A 23,174-nucleotide genomic window follows, 5' to 3' on the forward strand; every position below is an offset into this window, starting at 1 on the left:
AGCATGGTCCAGAGCAGGAAATGATCCTCTGCAGCACATGGCTGTCATCCCTTAATCACCTCTGAAGATACAGTGCTGCAGGATGCATCATCTCATTCCTCTGCCCAGTTTCTGGGGACAGTGGGGAAGAACTTAGTTCTAGTCACAGCATCTTGGACCGCATCCAGTGAATTTCAGTGTATTCTGAAATACTGCAACCTTTGGTTCTCTAAATGCAAAGCAGGTTGTGCATAAAAATCCCTGCAAGCCAGGTGACACGTGTATTGCCCTGTTTTCACACCGGCCACATTTAATTTACATGAGGAAGGGTGGGGGTGAGTGAGTTCAAAAAACCCCATCCAGCATCAGCCTCAGAACACACACAACACTCTCGTCAAGGAGCACGGAGCAAAGGTCAAGCCTGGCTTGAAGCTGCCCAATGATGCTCAGTTAAACCCACTACAGCTGAACTCTGCTGCAAAGAGAGACGACCTCCCAAGTCCCCCGGAGAAGTGCAGCAGCCAAGGTCCAGCAATCTTTTATACCAGTAAGGAAACTAGAGAAAGATCTGGATGGGAGGCTTCACCCTAGGTCGCATTCCAGTCACGGGGGGGACACACTGGGCACTCAGTGTGCAAACATCCAAATCCACCACGTTCCTCCTTGCAGCCCACTGTTCATCTCCTTCCCCTCCCGGGTATAATCTTCCCTCCTTCTCCTGCCTTTTCTGCAGGCTTGTTTGAAACAAATTGACAGAAGTGTCACTCACTCAAAACAGTAATGAACTGGTGAGATCAGCTTTAAAAGCTTCTATTAGAACTATATTTAAACCCTTCAATCCCAAAGCATAAATCCCTTTCAGAGCCAGGATGCAGGCACCAGGGGGTAGCTCGCAGCAGCAAGGGAAGGGGTGTAGGGTTTGGTCCAGCACATACTGCACATGGTAAAGTGCACAAACCCACAGGCAAAGCAGCATGAGCCTCCCTGCTCTCCCAAAGCCCCAAAACCAGGCTTCAAGCTAGAAAGCCAGCTGCAGCCCTGTGCTGGCTCAGCAATGATCCTGTCCTTCAAAATGGATTTGCGGGAAGCCTGCAGAGGGCTGCAAAATGCTCGTGCAAGGTTTGCACTTGGAAAGCTTCTGGGCTGACCTAGGAGCATTGGGTCAGGGCAACCCACAAGCCCGCAGCCGCCCTATCTCTGAAGAGGCTCTCCTTCCACTCCAGAGCCTGCGGAGAGGCACATTTCCCAACAGGACACTCGCAAGGACTCCTCGCAGGATGCCTGCACGCTTGTCTTTGGGTGGAGGTCAGTGCCTCGGCCCCTGGGAAGCACAAACTGGCCTCCAGCCCTGCCTGCGGTGCAGTGACTTCCCAGGGCTGCCTTGCATGGCTAGGAAAGCACCAGTCCACATCTCCATCAGCAGCAGCTGCCCTCTGTGCCACCAGGGCTGGGCTGCAGCTCTCCTCACAGTCCGGCACTCCAGGCCTGCATGTTCCCTTCAATCAGGGAAACTATTTTAAATGAAGGCGGGGAGGGAGTAAGAATGCTTTCACCATTTAATCCAGCCTGCACAAGGGGATAGGAAGAAACCTCTGATTCCACCCTGTGTTAAAAGCCTGGCTTTGCTCTTCTGCTTACAGAGAGACAAACCCAAGGCCTTTCCTTCCAGCAGCTTTAGCTTCTGGACAGTCACAGCTCACCTCACTCCTAAGGAGCATGAAGAGGAAAATCAACCTGCGACTGAAGTCTGCAGCTCCCCCACCTTCTTCCCTCCTCCTGCCACGAGGTTTTCCCCATGTGCAGATGCAAGGGGAGGGAAGCATCTGCCTGTGTTGCTGTGCAGCTGGCTGTGAAAGCCCACAAATCACCCACCTGAATTGAACGCTTGGGTGTCTCACACACATCCTCACTGCTCAGCCAACAGAAAAAAAGCCAGAAGCACAAGGAACAGCAGCCAGGTCCCAGCAAACAGCAATGCTCATGTTAGCTACCTGCGCAGCCCTTCACTGCCCAGACCAGGCACCCTGGGGTGTCACCCCCTCAAAAGCAGCAGCACACTTGCACAGCTCTAACCCACAGCTCAGGCTGCAAAATAAATCTTCTGCAACTTAAATAGATTGGCAACTTAAATAGATAAACTTAAGATAAACCCCATAAATCAGTTCATCCGATCAAAACAAATAGAGCCATACAGCATCACAACAAATACACTGCTGCTAAAAGTATGCTAAAAAAATCCAGCAAGACTTACAGAAAATAATTGTTCATCTGTAGAGCTGGGCTTTGTGTTCTGCTGTTTTGAAGGATTCCTTTTCACTGATAAATCCTCCAAAAGTATATTGGAAAGCAATGGTTTCTGAATAAGCAAATCAGTTACACACAGACCAGTCTTACTTGCATAAAACTCAGTACAAAAGGCAATTATTTATTTCTGCGAGGCAAAAATCAGTGGTGGATTTGCCATTTGTCAGGCTGTAACACAACTGCACCTTGTTGTGATGGGAAATCCCAGCAAAACAGAGACACTACCACTACCTTCTACAAACTCCTGCACCACTTTGGGCAGTGCTCCTCACTCAGTCACCAGCCTGATCCCCCACAACACTAACACCTGCTGTAGGTCAGAGGATTATGCTGCAGACATGAACTAAAGCTGCAAACAAGCTTATATGAGCAAAATGAATTTACTTACACATCTCTTATTTACTATTTTTCCCTGTAGCTATTTCTCTGCTGCAGGCAGACTGCCACTTCAACAGTGTTTTCCACAATATATTTATCAAATGGCTGCACATGTTTCCCAGACAGGCGCTGAGCAGAGCATGGTACAAAATACCCTTTTGAAAGGAATATGATTCTGGAGAAGATCTCTCTGTATTGTACACAGGAGCAGGAGATGAGCGAATGCAATTAATTTTGCTGCTCAATAAAGCATTTCAAAGCATTGTTTGAAAAATAAAAAATTGTAAGTCTAGTTTACTGCTTGGTCCTTCCATTTGGCTAACTAGAAACGTTCCTATGAGGAAGGATGGGGAGGTTAAAAGGCCCTGGGTCTCAATAAATCCATTTTCCTTTCCTGATTTTGCTACAGGCTACCCAGAAAAGTGACTTTACAGCTCCATCTGTCACAGTTCCCAGGTTAAGAGGAATGACGCTGCCCTCAGCCCACCTCATCCCACTTCCCCCTTCTTTCTCTGAGAATATATCTGCCCTGCACTGAGGCACCAAGGGCCTTTGCAGTATAATAAGTCACAGTGAATAATAACTATAACAAGCATTTGCATGGAAAGCATTCAGGCAGCAATCTTGCTGCTGCTCAGAGTTGGAGACTTCTTCAAATGCTCATGGATGACATCCTCTGTGCCAGCATGGGGACCGGCAAGGATGTCACACTGAAACCCTGTTTGAAGGCCACATCCATTAGGTGCCTCTTGACCACACAAGACCAAAAGGCACTCTCACAAAGAGATGTCCCAAAGATCACAGAAGGCTTTAGTCTGCTGCTTTAATATATACTAGCAAGGTCAGGAATCAGGCCAAGTTTTCTAAATGGTGCAGGCAGCCATGTGCCAGGACAGGCTGCCTGCAGAACGGATGTCATCTCCATCACCAGCACCCTTCAGCTCAGGTCAGACCCCCCACCGGGAACACAGTCCTGCCTTGGGGCAGAGCTGGGCTGCACATCCAGCCCTATCTTCTATCACCCCGTGCTTGTGTTGTGTTTCCTTCAGATGTTCCCCCACAGCAGCACAGCCAGGATGAAGAATCTGCTCTGACTGCTGTCAACCGGCACCAGAAAACTCCCTTTAAGGAGAGAAGCAGCAAGTCATGAGCTGGGCTGCCAAGTCCTGAACAGCTCCTCGAATGACATTTTTGAAATATTAGGTCAGCAAGTCCCTTCCAGAGCCTGAGCTGTCTCCCCACACCAAACAATACAGCCTATGACTATTTCCATCCTGGATTCTCTCCCATACTCCCTGTTCTGCAGCTGGGTCTGCAGGACTTCCCCAAGTACTCAGCATTAGTCCACTACCCTGACACGAGGGAGATACTTTTCCACAGCCGCCACCCTGACCCCATCAGCTTTTTGTACATGGGGGAGGCACTTGCCCAAAGTCCAGCCAGCTCACTCCAACACCTTCAGTCTGGAGAAGCTCAAGGGGGACTTATGTCCCACAGCCATGCACCAGAGCAACATCTGAGCTGCCACAAGCCCTGCAAGCACAAAGTCGTTTGATACACATGGCTCTTGAGATCTAAGGAGCCAACCACTTATGGGTCTCATTGCTGTGGTGGGAGAGTAGCCAGAGAGTTCATTTGTTTCTGCAGCAATTCAATACAGAGCACATTGGCCTTCATTTCAGCTCTGCTCACCCCTGGCACACCAAGCACACCTGAAGCTGAGGTTGCCTCCTGCCCATCTCCACTCACACTGCTGCTGTGAGGAATCAGGCCTCGGAGAAGCACATGAGCTTCTTGGCATCTGTGAAAACCACCTTCAGACATCTACTGGCTAAAAGGCAGCCCAAACCAAGTGGTGAAGAACGATGAGAAGCCACAGCCCTGTGAAGCCAAAAAGAAAGCAAATCCCTGCAGCCCTTGCAGAGATAATCAAGACAGATGTACACCAGACCAGCCGTTTGGACTGCATTCTCACTGGGAAGAGGGTAATCGCTTTTGGTACCGATTCCCGACTAGAAGCAGGAGACATTAACGCAACCCAAACACTAAATAAGAATATACTGTTTGTGCTTTTTGCATACACACCATACATTTGCTTCATCCTGCTGCTTACAAGGCTCTTGTTACAGAGCACAGACAATCACGGCTTGCTGAGAAATCACTCGATCCTGCTATAATCATCTTCGTCTTTTTCCCTCTTCTCTCCACAGTTCTTGGCAGTGAGTCTGGCTGTTGTGCCACAGCTGAAAATTAGATCATAAAAGTGAGGCGCTTTGATTACTTCTGTGAAGCTCCTAGCACAGCTTTAAAAGTAACCGCTGAATGACAAAGAACAGTATTTTTGCAATTCAAGCACTGCGTGAGAAATTTGGAAAGCAGGTTCAGGCCCCTGCTCCTGCCAGATTTCTTGAATGACAACAAACATCTCCAGACCATGGTCTGGAAAATGCGCCATTTCTACCACCTCCTCCTTAGTCCGTATATGCCTTACCAAGGCAGGGTGTTTTCAAAAGGGATTTCAGGGCCAGTTCAGCTCCTGAGCTACAGACGATAAGCACGCCACGGACCCATCACTCCATGCTTGTCCTGCTCTCCTCCTCTTCCCCATGAGACACCCTGGCTGCAGACAGGATCCAGGGGTTGGGTTTGATACAGGACTGAAGCTTTCATGTCCCTGTGTGTAAGGTGTGGATGTAAGACAGCGGGGCTGAGCTCAACAGCGAGCTCCTGATATTATCACGTAAAAAATAAGATACACGCCTTCACACCATGAAGGCCATGTAACCAATTTTAAGAGCAATTAACAGCACGTTTTAAATATGTTTTGAAACTAGCCAGGATGCTGAACCAAAATCTCCAGTCTACCAGCCTACAGCATGAGAGATAACAACCACCTTGTGCACAGAGTACTGAGCTCAGGAAGTTTTACAAAAGATTTCCCAACTGCATTATATTTCATCCCTCCATGTTCTAATTATATGATTAAATAAATTTGCATAATCAGATGCAATTACACTAATTGCATATATAAGCAATAATCAACCAAAAATTACTCTGAAGAAAGTTTCTACTTAAGGAAATTCCTGTAACAAGAAAACATTGAGGAGTGCCAAATCTAGCTAAGCAAAAGTGATATTAACATTAAACACTCCAGATAATGCTGGTGAAACAGGAGCCCTGCCAGAACATTATTTGACTGAGGGCAGCTATGCCTGCACATTTTAACCACAGCTTCGGTGGGGACGCCACCAATGAATCGAAGCGGAGTTGTGCTCCTTTGTAGTCGAGCCCTGGCTACAAACTACTTTTGTACAGCAGGTTTAGTTGCCATGCTTTATAGCAGAGAGAGGACAGACAAGCCTTCAGCAAGACTTGTGGACATGAGACCTTGATGCTGGACTATATCTGCTTTTGCTTTAGTCTCTTAAAGCTGTTTATCAGTGTATGACCATTGGAGGTGGTTTTATTTTGCAAATTACAGCCGAGAAAGCATGAGAGGCACTCAGCCCACGTATCTCACAGGTTTTGCTTGCAATGATGCTAAGTGCTTCCACTCACTGTCTCTGCAACATCCCAGCAGCGACCACAAACCCAGCACATCCCAACACCCAACTCCACACATCCACACCACCCCTGCAGGTGACCTCAGATAACAAATCCCATTTGCCCTTGTGACAAGGGATACAAAAGCCTTGTGGGGGGAAGGACCCCAGTCGCTGTGCCAGCCTGACATCCAGAGCAATGAGGGACAGGAGGACGGAGGAGGCTGGCAGGGGAAGAGAGCACCAAGATCAGTTGTGCTGCATAACCATGCAGCGTATGTCCCCAGCATGTCCCCAGCCATACCAGATGGTTTGCCCTACCTCCAAGTGACCCTAGGGAAAGAGATATGAAGGAATCTGGCTTGTTAATATGCATACACAGCCTGGGCAACATCTGAATCACTCAGTTTGATGTCAGAGGAGAGCAAAAGAGACCCCTGTTTCCAAAGCTGCTCCTGTGCGTGCTCCCATCTGGCACTCAGCCAACACTGACCCAGACCTCAGAGCCTGCCTACGCCAAACCTCCTCTTCCAATACCCATCAAGAATGCAGGAAATAACCCCAAATGCAACTTGCACCATGCGCAGGGAAAGCTGAACCCCATAGTCCAGTGGAAAAGCAGCCTTCTGACCACTAAGAGTACATGCTGTTACAGCTTGAGGTTGCACAGGTGGGCATGGGCAACCTCAACTCACACAGAGAGGCTCCTTCTAGGGTCAGTGCAGAATTTGTGCAGTGGGGAGGGAGCAGACTCATGGGGCTGAACCTGAGCAGGGAGGAGGAGAAGGAAGAGGTGTCACAGTTGCCATCACTTGCTGAGCTGAGAGGCAGCGTGATTCCCAGGAGAGGGGGCAGCAGTGGCAGAGAGCACGGCTTGCTGGAGGTGGCATTTAAACAGCTGGCAAGGGGGTGCTTCAAAAAATAACTGAGAATGTCAGATTACATGAGGTTTAAAAGGCTTAGATTGTTTGTAAAATACTAACAAGCAAGGCAGTAGCCAGACCCCATTGATTCATGAGCAAAATAACTACCTTAGAATTAGAGTGTCTTTAATATTTCCAGTCTTCATTGCAATAATGACTTTTCAAATGTCCATACCATGGGGAGGTTAAGTGGCAGGTTAAAGAACACACACTTTCGGACTGTTCTAAGGGAAAGGGATTCATCTCAGATGAGCTATCTTCTACTGCAATCTGTACTGATACCTCAAAATTGCCACAGAAAAAGACACAGTGATGAACAAACCAAAGTGAAGAATTCAAGAGGAGCTGAATGGCATACTAGTCTGCAAGTGCACGGTCTAACCCTCCACAATGGCCACATCTCCTCTGATCTCATGGCAGTAGAATTGAGTACTCAAATCAAACCTGTCTCTAAACCACTGCAATTGTCACAGCACCTTTGGGTTACTGTGCTGCAAAGCAGGACACATCCTATCAAAATGGACCCAGGGCACTAGAGGCAGCCTATGGAAAGCATCTCTTGGGGCAGAGAGAGAAAGAAAGGGGAATACAAAAGAAACAGAACCAAAACCACAATGCACAGCAACAGACACAGCACATGGCATCTACCCTCTGTTTTTAGTGTAAGGTCTGGTTTTTAAGCCTGATAAGCCTGCAGCAAAGGCTTCAGGAAAGCAGGGGAGCCTGCCAACCAGGAAAACCAGCACTCACACACCAAGCTGTGATCCTGAAGAACAGAAAAGAAGTGTAAGCAATGGCTGATCTTCTGGGATTGCTTCCTGGTGGGGCTACAGGCTCCCTCCTGCACCAGAGTGTGATGAGGAGCCTGCAGTAGGTGCTTGCACATGTTAAACCAGAGACCAGAAACCACAGGGACCACACACCATATACAGCTGCGCCCACATTCCACTGACCACGAGGAACAGCCTGCCTGCTCCCTTTGCAAGGCAATTTTGTTCAAGGATGGCAGCCTCCATTCAGCTGCCTGCTACGCAGTAAGAAAAAAAAAGGTGGGGGTTCTTTTTAAATGGAGTTTCCTGTATTTCAGTTTGTGCCCATTGCCTCTTATCTGTTCCCTGGGCACCACTGAGACAAGTCTGGCTCCATCTTCTTTATCGTCTTTCCCCCATGAGGCATTTACAAGCTTGGAGAAGACCTTCTCTAGCCCCACCCCTACATGCTGCCAAGGTCCGCCACACATGTGGGAACCTCACACCTCCAAGGGTTCCTCCTCTGCCCAACCAGACAAAAAAGCTGCAGAGAGGAGGAGCAGAGAGGAAAACAGGCCACCCTCCTCCTGCCAGGACAAGTTTACAAAAGTCTTGTAAAAAATAGGTTAAGCATCATTGCTTTCAGCACTCTGCATCAAACCTACACAGGTTACAAGTGAACCAAGGGGTTTCCCAACCATGAATGCTGCCAGCTCAACCCAGGGCCTGCAACTGTTTTCTACTCGAATTCCCAAATTTCTGGGATATATTCTGCAGCAAGGCCCTGTGAGCCTGAGCAGCATCCTGCTTCCCCAGCGGAGCCCATGATATACACTAGTAAATAAATAAAGGAGGAGGTAAGAAGCAACCTGAAATTGTGCAGACAGGCTGCTGCTTCAGCAGTGGTGTCTCAGCCCACAGCTGCACATCAGCACCCAGCAGACAGCCTGCACGCTTCCACACTATTTCTTTCCTCCTCTCCAATTTATTTATTTCACCAGCCTATTTCTCAGTCCTGCCTGCCCCCTCCTCTGCACCCATCACCACATTCCATACCAACTGCCACAGTTAACTCTGCTTTTGAGGTGCTCACAGATGCTCAGTTCTCCTGTTGCTGCACAATATATAAGAATTCAATGACAGAAAAGCAAGTCACTGCAGAACACCACTGGTATAGTTTAGGAGGAGCAAAGTCGGATCTGGGAAAGCACACGTATTTCACACATCAACACAGCGAAGTAATTCAGCATCAAGATACCTTTGCTAGCCTCAGATCTCACAACACAGATCAGCATTGAAGTAAGTGATATTTAAAAAGCATCCACAACAATCCGAACAAGCCACCAGGCAGAACAAGTTCACATTTATACATGTCAGTCTTAGAGGTTTATCTTCCTCCCAGATACAGAGAAAGGTTTCAGCTGCCTTTGATAGATCTGGAGGTATTTCAGGGAATATATCGAGTTGCTTAGTTCTGTAAGCCAGCTTCAGTGAAAAGTCTTTCCGGCATTTTAAAAACATTAATTTCCAGCTGTTCCAGGATTACCAGTCTACAATAAAAACATACAGCACAGAACACAGCAGGCTTTCTTCTTCCCAGCAGCTCAAATATGGGTGGAGATTTCTATTCAAGGTGATCTCTGCAAAGAGTTTTAACCAGGGAAATGATCCCAGCACCTATCTCTAAGTGTCCATGGGCAGAAGGTCATCAACTCTGCTAATCTGCATACCCCAAGGCAAGAGGCAAAGCACAGAAGAACTACACAGGGCAAGACAAAGCAGCGAACACTATAAGAAAAGACAAATGGACTTCAAATTCAGAGCTCAAAGTATTTGCTGTATTTCCACGTGGATAATTCCCACCTTCTGATAATCCTCACATCTTTTAGAAACCCCTGGACTTGAAAAACACAGCCTCAGTTAACCTGCACAAAATCAAAGGCAGCAGCAGAGAGGTTCTCTGTACAGAGGGAACCGGCTCCAGGGGGGGTGATGAGCGACAGATCCTGCAGGAATCAGATAGAGGTAAACCGCCCCTACGATTACCCTTGTCCGTGCATACATAACCCACGCTGCCTGGAAATTTAAAGGGTAGCAGGCTTCCCAATTCCTTTGAATCCTTAAGCTTTAGCTCTAAGCCAAAATACACTTTCAAAGCCCCAAGGTCAATGACTAGAGAATATCCAGCAAGTCACTAGGCAAAGACTGCTGGGGAGAAAGACGTTCTTTTGAGTCACTGCAATGCTATTCCAGAAATTTAGGCTGATGATAATCTCAGCATTTGTCAGAGCATGAAAAAGTCTTTGCAGCACTGAAGGACCAACAAAAGTTTCCCAGTGCAGTTTTACTTGGTAAAACAAGTGTGAAAATGCCACCCCGGGGCACCCTAGTTGCACCCCAGCGATTCTGGCTGTGCACAGTAAGTCTGGGGCCGAGCAGCAGCTGCAGTCAGAATGCCACACTGCCCTGGGACACCAAAGCAGTTCCCCCATTCTCTGTGGCTCAGGACAAGTACTGCGTGTTGTACTGAACCAGCCAGACTCTTTCTGAAGCATGAGAAATGATGCAAACCCATCCGATGGCTCTGTCACTTCGGCAGAGCTGCAACAAGAGCAGCAGAAAAATGCACATTTCTGGCCATCAAGTCAGCAGGTACAGGTGGAGGACAGGAGTAAATCCACTGGCAAGGAGACATCCCCTGCTGAGGGAGGTGCAGTTTGACAGCAACACAGGATTTAGTCTTGCTTTGCATACCCCAGACTTGTCCCCAGCCCCAGAAATGCACACTGAGGTACAGGAGGAGCTCCCCAGCTGAAGACATAGGGACAGAAGAGACACAGCCGATATTGACAGCAGCACTCATGGGGCCATCTCTTTGCAGAATCAAAGCCTCCTTCCCAGTCTCCAACTAGGGCTGTAGCACCCTTCTCCTGCACACAGCAGGCAAAGCCAAAAAACAATGTCCTGAAAACCCCATGGCAGTTAGAAGCCAGCAACCCACAGAGGGTTTTTAGGCTCATCTCTACTCTGCCCTGGGCTCTACTGCAGATGGTGCCACTTCCAAATACTACCTGAATTTGGCAGTTTGGCACCAAAATTTTCAAGGCAGGGGAAAGGCAAATACAGTCTAAGGGGAAAGCAGGAAAGGAAATACATTCTATACAGTTTAATAGCAAGCAGAGACACGTGGAAAGATGGGATGTGGTTTACAAATGTAGTTTGAGCATTGCTTATGCAGCCTGGCCTGCCCCATGCCCAGAAGGAGAATGCAGAAAAGAATCTGAAGCCAATTGACTTGGGCACCAGTAGCAATACCTGCTCCCATCAGCCATCCCATGTCCCGCAAGACACCCCTGGAGTACAGGTCAGGATATCGCTGGCAGATGAATTACACTGCTCTGGCTACTCAGATATCAGTCTCTAGTTGCCAGGGGAAAAGAAATCAAAGAACAAAACTGGTAACAACATAAAAAAAGCAAAGCATGTGTTTAAAAGCCTGGCTGGCTCCCAGCCAGGGTGCTCAGCACCTTCCAGGATGCATCCCAGAACAATTATCCTGTATGCAGCCACTGAGTTTCCCAACACACTACTTCTCTCTGCGATGGAGATGTCAGCTCTACTCCAGCAAAACACTGAAGCACATACTTGAACTTTAACTATGGTCTCAGGACATCAGAAGGGACAACATTCACGTGCCGAAGGGTGAACAACACTGAAAATCTCAGCCTCAAAAATGTGGAAATACTCATGTGAGTGTCTGGGTGAATGTGTTTCACATGTGTCTAAACAATAGAGCTGCCCAGTTACACTGGAGCAGTCTCAGGGCTCCTTTCCCAAGAGGGGAGGAGGATAACTGCATTTTCTTCCACATTTGCATTTACAGCTCTTTCTAGGCTAGCAGGGCTCATGTCAAGGAAGCATAGGAAATAATTCCCATTGCATCCATCTTAGATGGGGTCTGCCTCTATCCAGCTTGCTTCCTTCCACAAGCTGCAACACAAACAGCCACCTTGAGCTCTGTGTGGCAAGCAAGGAGAGAGCACCGCAGCACCACTGCCCTGGTACCAGCACTCCCCGCCAGCCCCCGGGGCACTACACACACTACGGAGACAGCACTGGGCTTGGTCCGGACAAGTTTGCAGCTGCCTGCACACAAGACATGGGGCGTGAGGACGCAAGCCAGCTGTGGCGTGGCAGAGGGCTGCGGGAAGGTCTCACCCGGTCACGCAGATCAGCTATGCTTGGATTGAGTCTTCCAAAAATCACTGCTCCCATCATAGGCTGAAGATATTCCAGTATAACACTTGGACACAGCTCCTGCTCAGTTCCTCTCACTTTGTCCCTCTCTGGCCCTAAATCACCCTGGCTGTTTGCCCTGTGGCCACTCAAGCCCATGAGGGGTGCATGGGGGGGCAGGGAGCTACCATGCTCCCTGTACTCCATCTCCTGTGCTTTCCAAATTGCTTGTTGATGTCTGGGAGGCACACACACAGAGGCTCATTTGGAAAGGGATGCCAGAAACACCCAATATCATCAACCAAGCAGAAGTACAAATAAACCCACAGAGGTAACGCACTTGGAGGCAGCTTTATCTGTATTCCCTGCACGTGAACTAACCTCACCTGGAAGGTTTTCTGTGCAGTAACATCACCAAATTGCTAACATTTGCCTTTATTATCATCATGTATTAGTTTAATTCCTTTGCCTGTGAGGTTTAGCAACAATCTTGTAAATTATTTACACTTTAAAACAGAGAACACAAAGAAACTTCTTCTGCAATTAAAAGAGGCAAAACAAACTGGAAAACTCCTTGAGGAAGTGATAAATTCCTCTTGACTTGAATTCTCCGAAAGGGACTGCTGGTAAAACCCTCCACACTTGTGACCCAAGAGATCTAGCATAGACAATTAGAGAGACCTTAAAACCTACAAGCCTGTGAATTATTCTCTAGTATCTGACAAAGGACACTTGCAAGAAAACTATTTTTGGCTTTCCTTTCACCAGTTCTGTTTAACAATAAAACCCTATTCTTCAGCTTCCTGCTTTTGAAATTGTAGCCCAATACATTTGAATAGGAAATTCTCATTTACCTGCCATGACCTACTCGTGTTTTACAGATGGTGCCTATTCACCAAGAGAACATTCACAGAGAGAAGTTAGGAAGAGACACTCTTGCTCAGGGTCACCCAGACAGCTCTGCAATGCTCAGTAAGAGAATACCAAATTTCTGATTCCCAACCTCTGGCTACTTCATTTGACTTTGTAGTCTCCCTATAACTGAACACACCATTGTAAGAGTAATTCCAGCATCATTTATTATAACAACACTACATCATCATTCCTGGCAGAAATCAAAACATCTGCACTGGAGTCATGCTTACAGACCTGTTATTGACAGTCAGTGCACCCCCATTTTCAACATCTGAAGCACTGGTAAGAGTTTAACCACAACCAGCTTAGCAAAGCCTGTGCCTAAGCCAGCAGCAATGCCCCGTGTTGCTCCCTGCACAGCTCTCCCACTTCAGCTGCCGCCCAGCCATGCAAGTCAAGAAGCAGAGATCACACCATGCCACTCTGAGCTCACCTGATTCATCATGAACCTGGTTAGATCAGGAATAGCCTACATTATATTTGTTGCAGGATGACTGAGATTAGAAAGACGGAGAAAGATTAGGAAGAAAAAGGAAAAAAAAATCCCAGTTTATTTGCTAGATAAAGCTGGCAGTGGATTACAAAGTAATTTTTCATTGTTTCCCCAGGTTCTCAGATATGATATTTACACTTGCTTAAACATGTGCATGTTTCTGCACAATCAGGTTTCAAGTCAACTTCTTCAATATTTTGGTAATGAAAAATATAATTATGTATAAATAAAAGTTGAGAACAGCAGGGTTTTATTTGCACAGCAATCTTGAGAGTTTCAGGGACCAGCTTCCAACTAAGGATGCTTTTATGTACTGCTGGTGGCACAGGAATTTGAGAATAGGCTCAGACTTGCACCTACCCACAACATGGACTCACTTGAGTACTCTGAGAACACAGCTTGAGAAGTCTGATTTGAAGCATGAGGTCACTCTGCCTGACCAGGAAGCAAAGAGCAATATTAAAGTCTCACAGTACTGTAAAAGTCAGGCTAAGTACCTGGGGTGCACCTTACTTGCTAGATAGAGCTGTTTCCTCTTCTGTCCAATAAACCATCCCATCCCGTTCTTTCCAAAGGCCTTGATTTGACTGCATTATCTTCCCTCCCACAATCTTTTTTTTTTAGATTTTTTTTTTTTAATTATCAAAGAGGGAGGTGGAAATTTTAAGCTCATTGCTACCCATGCCATTCTAGAAACACCCAAAAAGAGAAGCACTTATTCTACAAGTGACTAAGATGTGAGTCATCTGATGAGTAAGCACATTGGCTCTAGAAATCTCATTCAATCCATGACCAAATCCAGATCATTTCATTACCTAAATCACTTGTCCATTTCATATGCTAATGCAGCAGCACTCCAAGGTCAGAAAGGGGCTCCCATTTCCAACACCAGTGTAATTGCTGCTGATCTTGTCATGCTAAGATAGAGCACTGCTAGGAAAGCCTGTGCTGAAACAGCAGAGGAAAACCACGTTCAGAGTTTGCATTTTAAAGTGTTCTGAAAGTCAACTTTGGAGACGCCTCCAACCTCAGCTAACACTTGGGTTAAGCACGTACAAGCTGCTGGCACCAGCAGATCGTGCAGCTCAGCACCCCTGCAAATGCAAACACAAGCCCTGCTCCTGGCAGGGAGGACAGGCAGAGCCCAGCTCCTGGAGCCTGCGGGGCTCAGCACAGGCAGGTGCCAGGACTGCAGCCAAACTCTTTCAACACCCTTCTGTTACTCTTGCAAAAGCTCTTATAAGAAGCTGCAAAAGCATTAAGTTAAACCACTTATGGTACTTAAATATCTCTCCATTCTGGAGGAATACGAGCACCTTGCAAAACAAATGCGCTCATCTTCACAGATATCCTGTGGGATACATTCATGGGCAGGAAAATAGAGCACTGGGGAACAGATGTAATTCCCATAAATACTTCTGAACAGACACCAGCAGACACCTTGATACCTTTGAAATGCTAGCTTAAGATCCGACAGCAGGTCTATGGCAGATGTCCCTCTGCCCTCTTCCTAAAATCCAGGTGAGGACATCAGTCAGCAGGTCTCTCCTGCGAAGGCCCCTCGTACCACTGTGCTACATCAGGGCAGCCACAAGCAAAGCAGCACCCAAACAGCCTGGGCACCCCCAGAAATGATTAGGCTGTTCAATCTGTTTTACAGTCCAGTGCACAGCCTTTCTGTGGGGCTGCTAATTTCTCCATGTTCAATTAACACAGCACAAAAAATACACTCCTAAGTGGAATAACTTCACAGAACTAATTTAAATCATTCTGCACTGTCCTGCTGGCATCACACTACGACCAATGTTTTAGTACTGCATTTCCACAGTTTTTAGGTTTTCTGAATCTTTCAGACTCGCAGGAGAACGCAGCCAGGGTTTTCACCTAACTGGCCAGCCCTGTGAGCATCTGCCTTTACATAAACAAATAAAAGAATCAAGACTTCTCGCCAGGGAGTGAATTTGCAATTTGCCTGTGCTGGACTAAAGGTGTTAACAGTCACCAACACCCACCTGCTTTCTTCCACAGAGCTGAGGCTGCTTTGCTTCACTATTCTCTTTGGCCCAGAGGAAAACCTTGCACCCTTTTGTGCTAAATCCAGTGACCACAACTCAACCTCTCACAAACTGAGGCCAGATAATGGGGCTTAATCCCATAAAGACAGTCAGCCTTGGCTCCACAGCTGCTGTGCCACAGTGTGGCAGTGATCTTCCTTGGCTGAAACACTAGACCATGTCTGCCCATGCCTCCTGGCCATCTTTCTATGCCCTGCCTTCCCTGCAAAAACTTCAACTTCACCACTGAAATAATCTAACATGGAAAATGACCCATCTCAGGTAGCAGAAGGGAAGAGAGCCCAGACAACAGGCTGGCCTGAGGACGGAGAGGCTTACACCCAAAGAAACAGCCCAGAAAAATCTGGATGTTATAACTCAGTCAAAATTACCACAATGCAGAAGCAGCAGCTGGCAGCATTGATGAGGAAGGATAAAGAGGCTGAAAATCTCCACAAAGGCTCACAACAGTTGCCTGTGGGTGCAGGTACAAGATTAGCAAAGGATAAGCCTGTTTTCAGCATCATTACAACAAACACCACTAAAGCTGCTGGTGGGTTGACACACACCTCCAAAGGGTTTGGATGGAGGTCCTCGGGACTGACAGCTCAGCTGTGACCACAACCCAGCTGCTGCCAGGATGGCACACACACCCTCAGACATGTGTGCACACAAATTTAAGCAAACAGCTCAGATCCCACCAGCATATCATCATCTATTGCTCTGCATGGCCATTGTATCAGATGCACAAACAAAGTCTCCAGGAGGGAGGAAAACCTGACAGCCTTCAAGAAGGGTGCACAGCAGTTCCACTGCAAATCCACTTCACACTGCTGCAAACACGTCCCCTTCTCCTACACTAAAGGCATCCTTCAAAATAAAGGGTAATTACCAGCTCTTCTCCTACAGTTATAACATCATGAGATCTGTCTGCTCCCTGCTGAGATAACCGCTCCACATGTCTGTCTCTGTCCAAGCCACTCTCCCAAGGAGTGATGAGGCAGAAAGACTCCACCAGCCACCTCCAGCTCTCCTGGCCATCACACAAGGCACTCGCTGGCTTCTGGAGGATTACAAACCAGCACGCTGCTGCAGCACTTTGAACTTACATCTCTGGCACTGTAGAAAAGCAAACCCAAAGACAGACGGATCCTCTCAGCAGACAAATAGCTGTACCTTGGGGAAGGAGAGAGGCAGGCAGAAAGGAGCTTACTCTTATCCTTAATCCCTTTCTCTAGGAGTCCGCTGCAGAGACATAAGGACAGTCTCACCCCTGGAAATACTCCCTCAGCTGTTCGCAGCCCACCTGCAGGGAAGGCAGGTCTGCCCCCAGGGTAACCGGCAACACACTGATGCAGCTCTCTTTCCTGGTAGCTGAATTCAAAGAGGACAGTGGGGAGCAAAGAAGCAGTAGGAAAACACCCAGAACAAAACACTTTATAAAGACCTACCCATTACGAGCCCCTGGTCACCCACGACGAGCCCCTGGTTTCAGGCTAAGAGTTTCATCCTGCTCCAACTGGAAATCACTGGTGAGATTTCATTCACTCTGCTCTGACAGCACAAATCCAAGAGAGGTTAGCACTTCACATGGATTTCTCACCCCCTGGGAAGACTCCTTCCCACCCCGCCGTAAGCACGTTAGTAAAGTCAGTAATGATGAAGCTCCCCAAGGATAGAGCTGTGCGCAGCCACCACCGCGCTGTCCCCCCACCGGCACGGGATCTGCTCCGTGCAGGACTGCCAACTGCAGCCAAGGCAACTTCATCACCACTCTGTTTTTAAACAACCAGAGCTCTCTGAAGTCATTAACTCTTATAAACATTTCCCGTCTGTTTAGGGAGCTCCATTTTTACAAGCATTCATACATGAAAAGCAATCACTGAGTGCATTCAAGAAGAGGTGAAACCAAGAGTGGAAGAAGCTTTTGCTATAAATAGTGGAACATTTCTGAGTGCACATTGCGTAGCCTGGTTCCTCCAGCTCTATGCCGCATTTTATTTTGTGCCATGCAGCCTTTAAATCCTGTTACCTTCAACATCTGTATCTTGACTTTAAGTATCTTGCTTCCCCATACTGCTGCTGTATTTTTCACCTAGACAAAGCCAACCAGAGCATTTGTGGCCTGCCCAGGGGCAGGCTGATTCTTAGTCTGACTGGCTAAGAATTGGTACTCTCCCCACTGCTTCCCCACCCTTCTCTCCTCCCCTTGCTGTTATCTTGACCTTTAGACAAGAAGTTTTTGAGTCAGGGTCTGTCACCGACTGTCTTTGTACAGCACCAGCACAACAGGACCCTGCCCCACCATCCCCACAGTATGAACCATAAACAATAGAAATGCAAAATTCTGCTTGTACAGGGTCCAAAGCTCATCAGAAAGATGTCTCTCTCTCTTCAACAGCATGTGGACCAGAGCCATAGTACCAGCATGAGCAGAAAAGAGCTATTTGCAAAGCTAACTATTTGGGGGAATACAATCATGCAAAAACATGATCTGCCAGCACAATGTCTTCACACTTTCTAACAGACCAAAAAAAGTGTGTGCACACGTATATGTATGTTTTTATCAAGCGTTTCTGGCATAGGAAGCATTCTGATGCCATGGTGACAGGTGCTCTTGCAAACCCTTAACATAGTAGATAGAGATAAACCTGAAGCCAATTAGGAAAGCAATACTGCTGTCCTTACATGATCCACAATAACTATGAAAGGGACAAAAATTTAACTCTCATGAAAAAAGATGAAAACAAAAACCCATCTCCGTTGTTAAACAGATTAATCAGACTTTTGGAAAGCTCATCAGGCATTGGGTTCAATCTCTGCTGCTGTTATTGGCATAAGCCCTGTACAGCAGTAACAAAAGACTGACCTAAGTCCCATGCTCTTGGTTTCCTTTGCAATGAGACTCTGCCCAGGCTCACAGCACTTAACATACACACTCTTAATTAAGGGGACAGGTCCAAGAGGAAGAATTTGGCCGAAATCTATACTGCAGCAAACCAAAACTCTTAATGGACCTTTCTATAAGGGTAGGACTACCAGTCCCTCCTCTCCCGAGGAAGGCCAGTATGGGAGAGAAAGGAGTCCCGGTGCCAGCATCACTTCCCCTGACCCAGGAGGGTCTGGGCACAATGCTGTGCAGGGACCCATGCTGCTGCAGGCCAGGCACTGAACCCACACACAACAAGAGCTAGTCCTTCCCCAGGGAGACAACAGCCACGTCAGGGAGAAAGGAGAGCTGGGGATGCCGTATGCAAGGTAGGTAAAACCACATCACATGGGCAGGAGCAAGCTCGGAGCTGATGGGACATCAGCCAGCTCAGGGCTGAGCAGCACTGGGCTGTGCCCAGCCCATCAGTGGCAAGCCACAGCTAGACTTACAGCAGGAAGGCTCCTGCTCACCAGTGCAAAAGTACACCCAAGAAAAACAAGCCAAAGTACAACCCTAAAGTGGTTCCCCACAGCTGTGGGGACTGGACGGGGCCCCTCGTGTGCTGCCAGCTCCCAGGAGGGGCTGCAGGGACACGTCGTGGGAAATGAGTTAACGGCATCCAAAGAGAGAAGTCTCTGCAGGAGTGCTGGCAGGTAAATGGAGTGCAGGAACGACAGCCTGCTGAGAAACAACATCCTGCACCCCACGTTGGGCATCAATCACGCGCTCCCAAAAAAACCCCCAAATTAGAATTAAATACAACGCTGCCGCCTCTGCACCAAAAATTATTCATTCCATAAAAAGCATTTTCCTACATCTCTTATGACTCTTCCATTCCTCTCCAGGCCCCCTCACTCCTCTCCTGCAGGAGTCATTTGATTAAGGAACTTTTCTGATTGCGGCACTCTGCAAACTTTTTTGCAGAAGGATTAAATGACCATATCCCTGTGGGGATGGCTGACGCTCAAGGAAAGGACCCACCTCCAGTTACACTAGCAATAGCAAGGGGAAGGGGACTCTTCCCATTGCAACTGAGCATCCCATCTACTTTGCTGAAGGCAGAGGGAGTCCCACCACCCCTTCCACTGTGATTTTATCGTATTATTCTTCCAGATGTGCAGATTAGAACTAAATAACTACCTCAACACATGCCTCATTTGCTTAGGTCTTGTTAAAGCTAAGCAAATGCTTAAGAGCACATATTGCTTAGGGAAGAACTGCTAGATGGGATCTGTGCTTTGCTCACCCAGTGCTTTGGGTGGGCTTCACATGAATTAAAGAAGTTTTCCAGTCACAGCTCGGGAACCTGGGCAGGAAGAGAGATGGTGGTACATGGTCTTACATATAGCAAGATCTAACGATGTGTCCAGAGAGGATGTGGAGCCAGCAGGTTGCTGCACAGCACGCCCTGCGAGCCCATGGATTCAGAACCAGTTGCACAGCTGGGACAGGTAGAAGTCACCTCCTTTTTTCAAGCAGTTAGTCTGCGCTTCTCTTTTCCAGTCCAGAGGAGGAATCACCACTGTAGAAGCAGGGAGCCCAAGCCCCTTATGGCAGCCCAGTGCTTGGGAGCCAAGTGTTACTCCTGACTGTCATCACACAGAGTCAGACACATTAACCCCACCTTGCTGCTTCTCCCCAAAATGGGGCCAGCAACTCCTCATCCAGGTGCTGGGAGGACTGAGCCACCACCAAGTGTCTCACCGGTCCCATCCGCTTGCAGATCTCACTCACTTCCACCAGTGTTTGCACCAAGTGCCACACTGTCATCTTCCACTGCTCAAACTCCCAACTTCCATAAATCAACTGCAGCACTTTCATCTCCTGCAATGTTCAACTGGGACAAATGCCAGCATATACATTGCTGGAACATTGCTTGTTGAAGAGTATACAGAGCCATAACACCAACCAAAAGGTTTCAAGTGGTAATTAATCAGCTACAATAATAAATAATACATATACTTTCAAGTGTTTGCTCATTTCCTGAATGTCTCCCATAAATATCTAACCAGTAAAGCACGCTTTGAACAGTGATACTTGTATCTTTTCCTTTCTGAGCTAACTCTGTGCTATTTACTTAAAATAGAAAATTCAGTAGAAGACAGGTTGAAAGGTAACAGGATTTTGGAAGTATTTTGAGCACTCAAACCTGCTCTGAGCAACAAATACTTAATACAAGTGTTCAATCTTTTCTCAATCTTACATTATTTTATAGACAAATTTTATACACCTGTTTTAATCCCTTCAGCCAGCCAGGCTGCTGGTCAACAGCCTTCATCAGCAAGCATCACATGCGATGCTCTCTGGTCAGGCTGCACTCCTGCCAGGGCAGAGCTTGGGCATGCAGCCTCATGGAAACCAACACCAAGATAAAAGCCTGGCCTCAAAAATACAGCCCAAAGCAGCCTTCACTGAAGTACAAGAACTTTGCTTTTAATGTAGATGGAATTTCTAGTTCAGGCTTCTGAAACCAAGTCTTGTGTTAAAAAATAATAAAGAAATCAGTGAAAATCTTCCCCAAAAAAGGAAAGTGGAGTTGTCAAAACAGCTGGAATGCTCTCCATAGCCTTCAGCATTTGCTAAAGAAGGGGCTGGAAAAGGTCAGGGTCATTTGGCTCTTAGCAAGGCTTAAATGAGCTTCAGCCCTTTAGGTGGGGGCTGCCCAGTCTGACAGGGCTTAATTTACAATACTGAGCCCTCACACCCTGCAAGACACCCCAGCATAGGCAGTCAGTGCCAGAAGCTGCTCACCGCTGCCGTCCTCAGGGAAGCTCCTCAGGTGACACCGATCTCACACTGGCCTCTGCACCACATCAAGTCTCTTCTCTACCATGGCATGGAGACACTCAGCTGTAATCACCCATCCCATCAGGGCTGAACGGGCTTTTAAGCTACATATTAGAAGGAAGGTGCAAAAAAACCTACCTTAATATTCCAGCTGGTACCTAATCCCTTAAACTCTCCTGGAGAGGTGCTTTTCATTTCCAAAGAAAAGTGAGTTAATGTTCTTGCCAGTGCTGTTAATCAGAGCAGCAAAGCCTCTTTTCATCGCGCAGGGCCCAGGTGACTGTTTCCAAGGGATTAGCTGTTACTGCATTTAGTTCAGTAAAGGGTTTATCTCAGCCACATTCACAAAGTCTGACTATGAAGACATTCCTCTGCCGAATTCCCACGGGCTGACATCTCGAGCAGCCGGAGGGCTCAGAGCGCATCCAGGGAAGGCATGAAGTGATAATTGCTAGAAGTAGGGACTTTTTCACCGGTCTCCGGCACAAGAAGCCAGGGCAAGAGACAGCTCTTTTTGAGGGATATGGCCACCACTGGCTGCCAGGGGACCGGGCTCTCCAGATGAGAGAAGGGTGAGAGCTGGGGGCAGGAGAGGGAAGGTTTTCAAAGCCCCTCTCAGGGCAGGCACCAAGTCTTTCAGCAATCTGTCTGCTAATGGTCACAGCAGCTGCTATCAGGGATGTTTGGTAGCCAAACCCATGAAACATATTCCAGAGAGCTTCTGAAAATTGCATGGGGTGAAACGTTGGACTTTTGCCACCAACTTTAATCTAGAGCTCAGACAGACTCTGCTAAACACTGTGAGCAAGGAGCAGTGCTAAAGGAAGCACTGGTGTCTGCAGCCACCCTGAAGGTTTCAAAGGAGACCACCAGTTAAACATCCAGGCTCTTCTCAAACCAGTGCGAGCCTCCAGCCAGTGAAAAGCAATCATGTTTTAAAAATCTCCCTCCAGCACTGATCAAGCATTTTGATTCCTAACTCACTGCCCGCTCCATCCTCTTGAGCAACAACTCAGGTTTTCATTAGTGCCAAGGACACACACTGAAGCTTTGGGACTCCTTTTTAAACTCTTCAACAGACCAGAGGGAAATTTGTATTTTCCCTCTTGCTCATCGAGAAAGCAGGCTGGGGTGGGGCTGGAAAGACTTGCAACTGCCTGGGCACCCAAAGACAAGAAATTCCACTCTGATGCTGCCTCCCCTGCTCCCCCCAGCCTTGCAGGGGGCTCTGCTGGCATCCTGCACCAGCTGACCAAGTGCTTGCTGCCTGCGGCCCTGGAGAAAGCTTTTATAACAGCAGTGTCAAGTGGCTGAACAAAATATCAGAAGAGGGCTGGAGGAGAATGCCTGAAGATACCAGTGAGCAGGACATCACCAGGCATTTAGAAGAATGACAAAGGCGGTTTTCACAAATGGAGAAGGGAAATAAAGGAGAAATGAGACTGAAGGTTGAAAACAATTTCCTCATGTTTGGCATGCTCTAAAATTAGTGCTGTAATGGATCTCATCAGCCAGCATTTATTTTCCTTTCTAAAGACAAGAATTCAAATAAGCAAGCTGCAGCAAGAGAATCACTTGCTTAGCTGAACAGACAACCTCTAACCCAGGCAGCAATGCAAACCCAGCTATTCCATTCCTGCAGTCTCTTGCTCTGGATCTTCCTAAAGGACAACTCAAGTTGGAGACCCATTTTTGCTTGACCACATTACAACCCCACCATTACACAGGTGACAGAGCCTCTGGAGCAGGGAGGGCCAGGCTGCCCACAGCAGAGGTGCTCCAGAGGTTTGCTGCATTCATATAACTGTATGAGACAACTGAAGGAGTCCCAAAATTATTCTGCCTGGATAGGACCTGAAGCAGCAGGTTATGCACCACACTT

General features: G+C 47.5%; 1 protein-coding gene across 5 annotated transcripts in view; it reads right to left on the reverse strand.

Annotated features, from left to right (window-relative positions):
- The window catches only part of CAMKK1 (calcium/calmodulin dependent protein kinase kinase 1), a 109,286-nt gene that overhangs the window by 67,040 nt on the left and 19,072 nt on the right, over window positions 1-23,174 (reverse strand). The window contains exons 1-3 of one of the 5 annotated variants that reach the window (XM_075518094.1): window positions 21,431-21,818; window positions 19,752-19,811; window positions 4,747-4,904 (exon numbers count right to left, since the gene is read on the reverse strand). The exons of 1 other annotated variant lie outside the window; for it this stretch is intronic. The gene's annotated coding sequence lies outside the window, so the exon portion shown is untranslated. Of the gene's footprint in view, window positions 1-4,746; window positions 4,905-19,751; window positions 19,812-21,430; window positions 21,821-23,174 lie in introns of those variants that run through there. 3 more of the 5 variants (XR_012777986.1, XM_075518091.1, XM_075518095.1) reach the window with 3 other exon arrangements.

The sequence above is a fragment of the Mycteria americana genome, chromosome 15, assembly GCF_035582795.1.
Source record: "Mycteria americana isolate JAX WOST 10 ecotype Jacksonville Zoo and Gardens chromosome 15, USCA_MyAme_1.0, whole genome shotgun sequence".
Lineage (NCBI taxonomy): Eukaryota > Metazoa > Chordata > Aves > Ciconiiformes > Ciconiidae > Mycteria > Mycteria americana.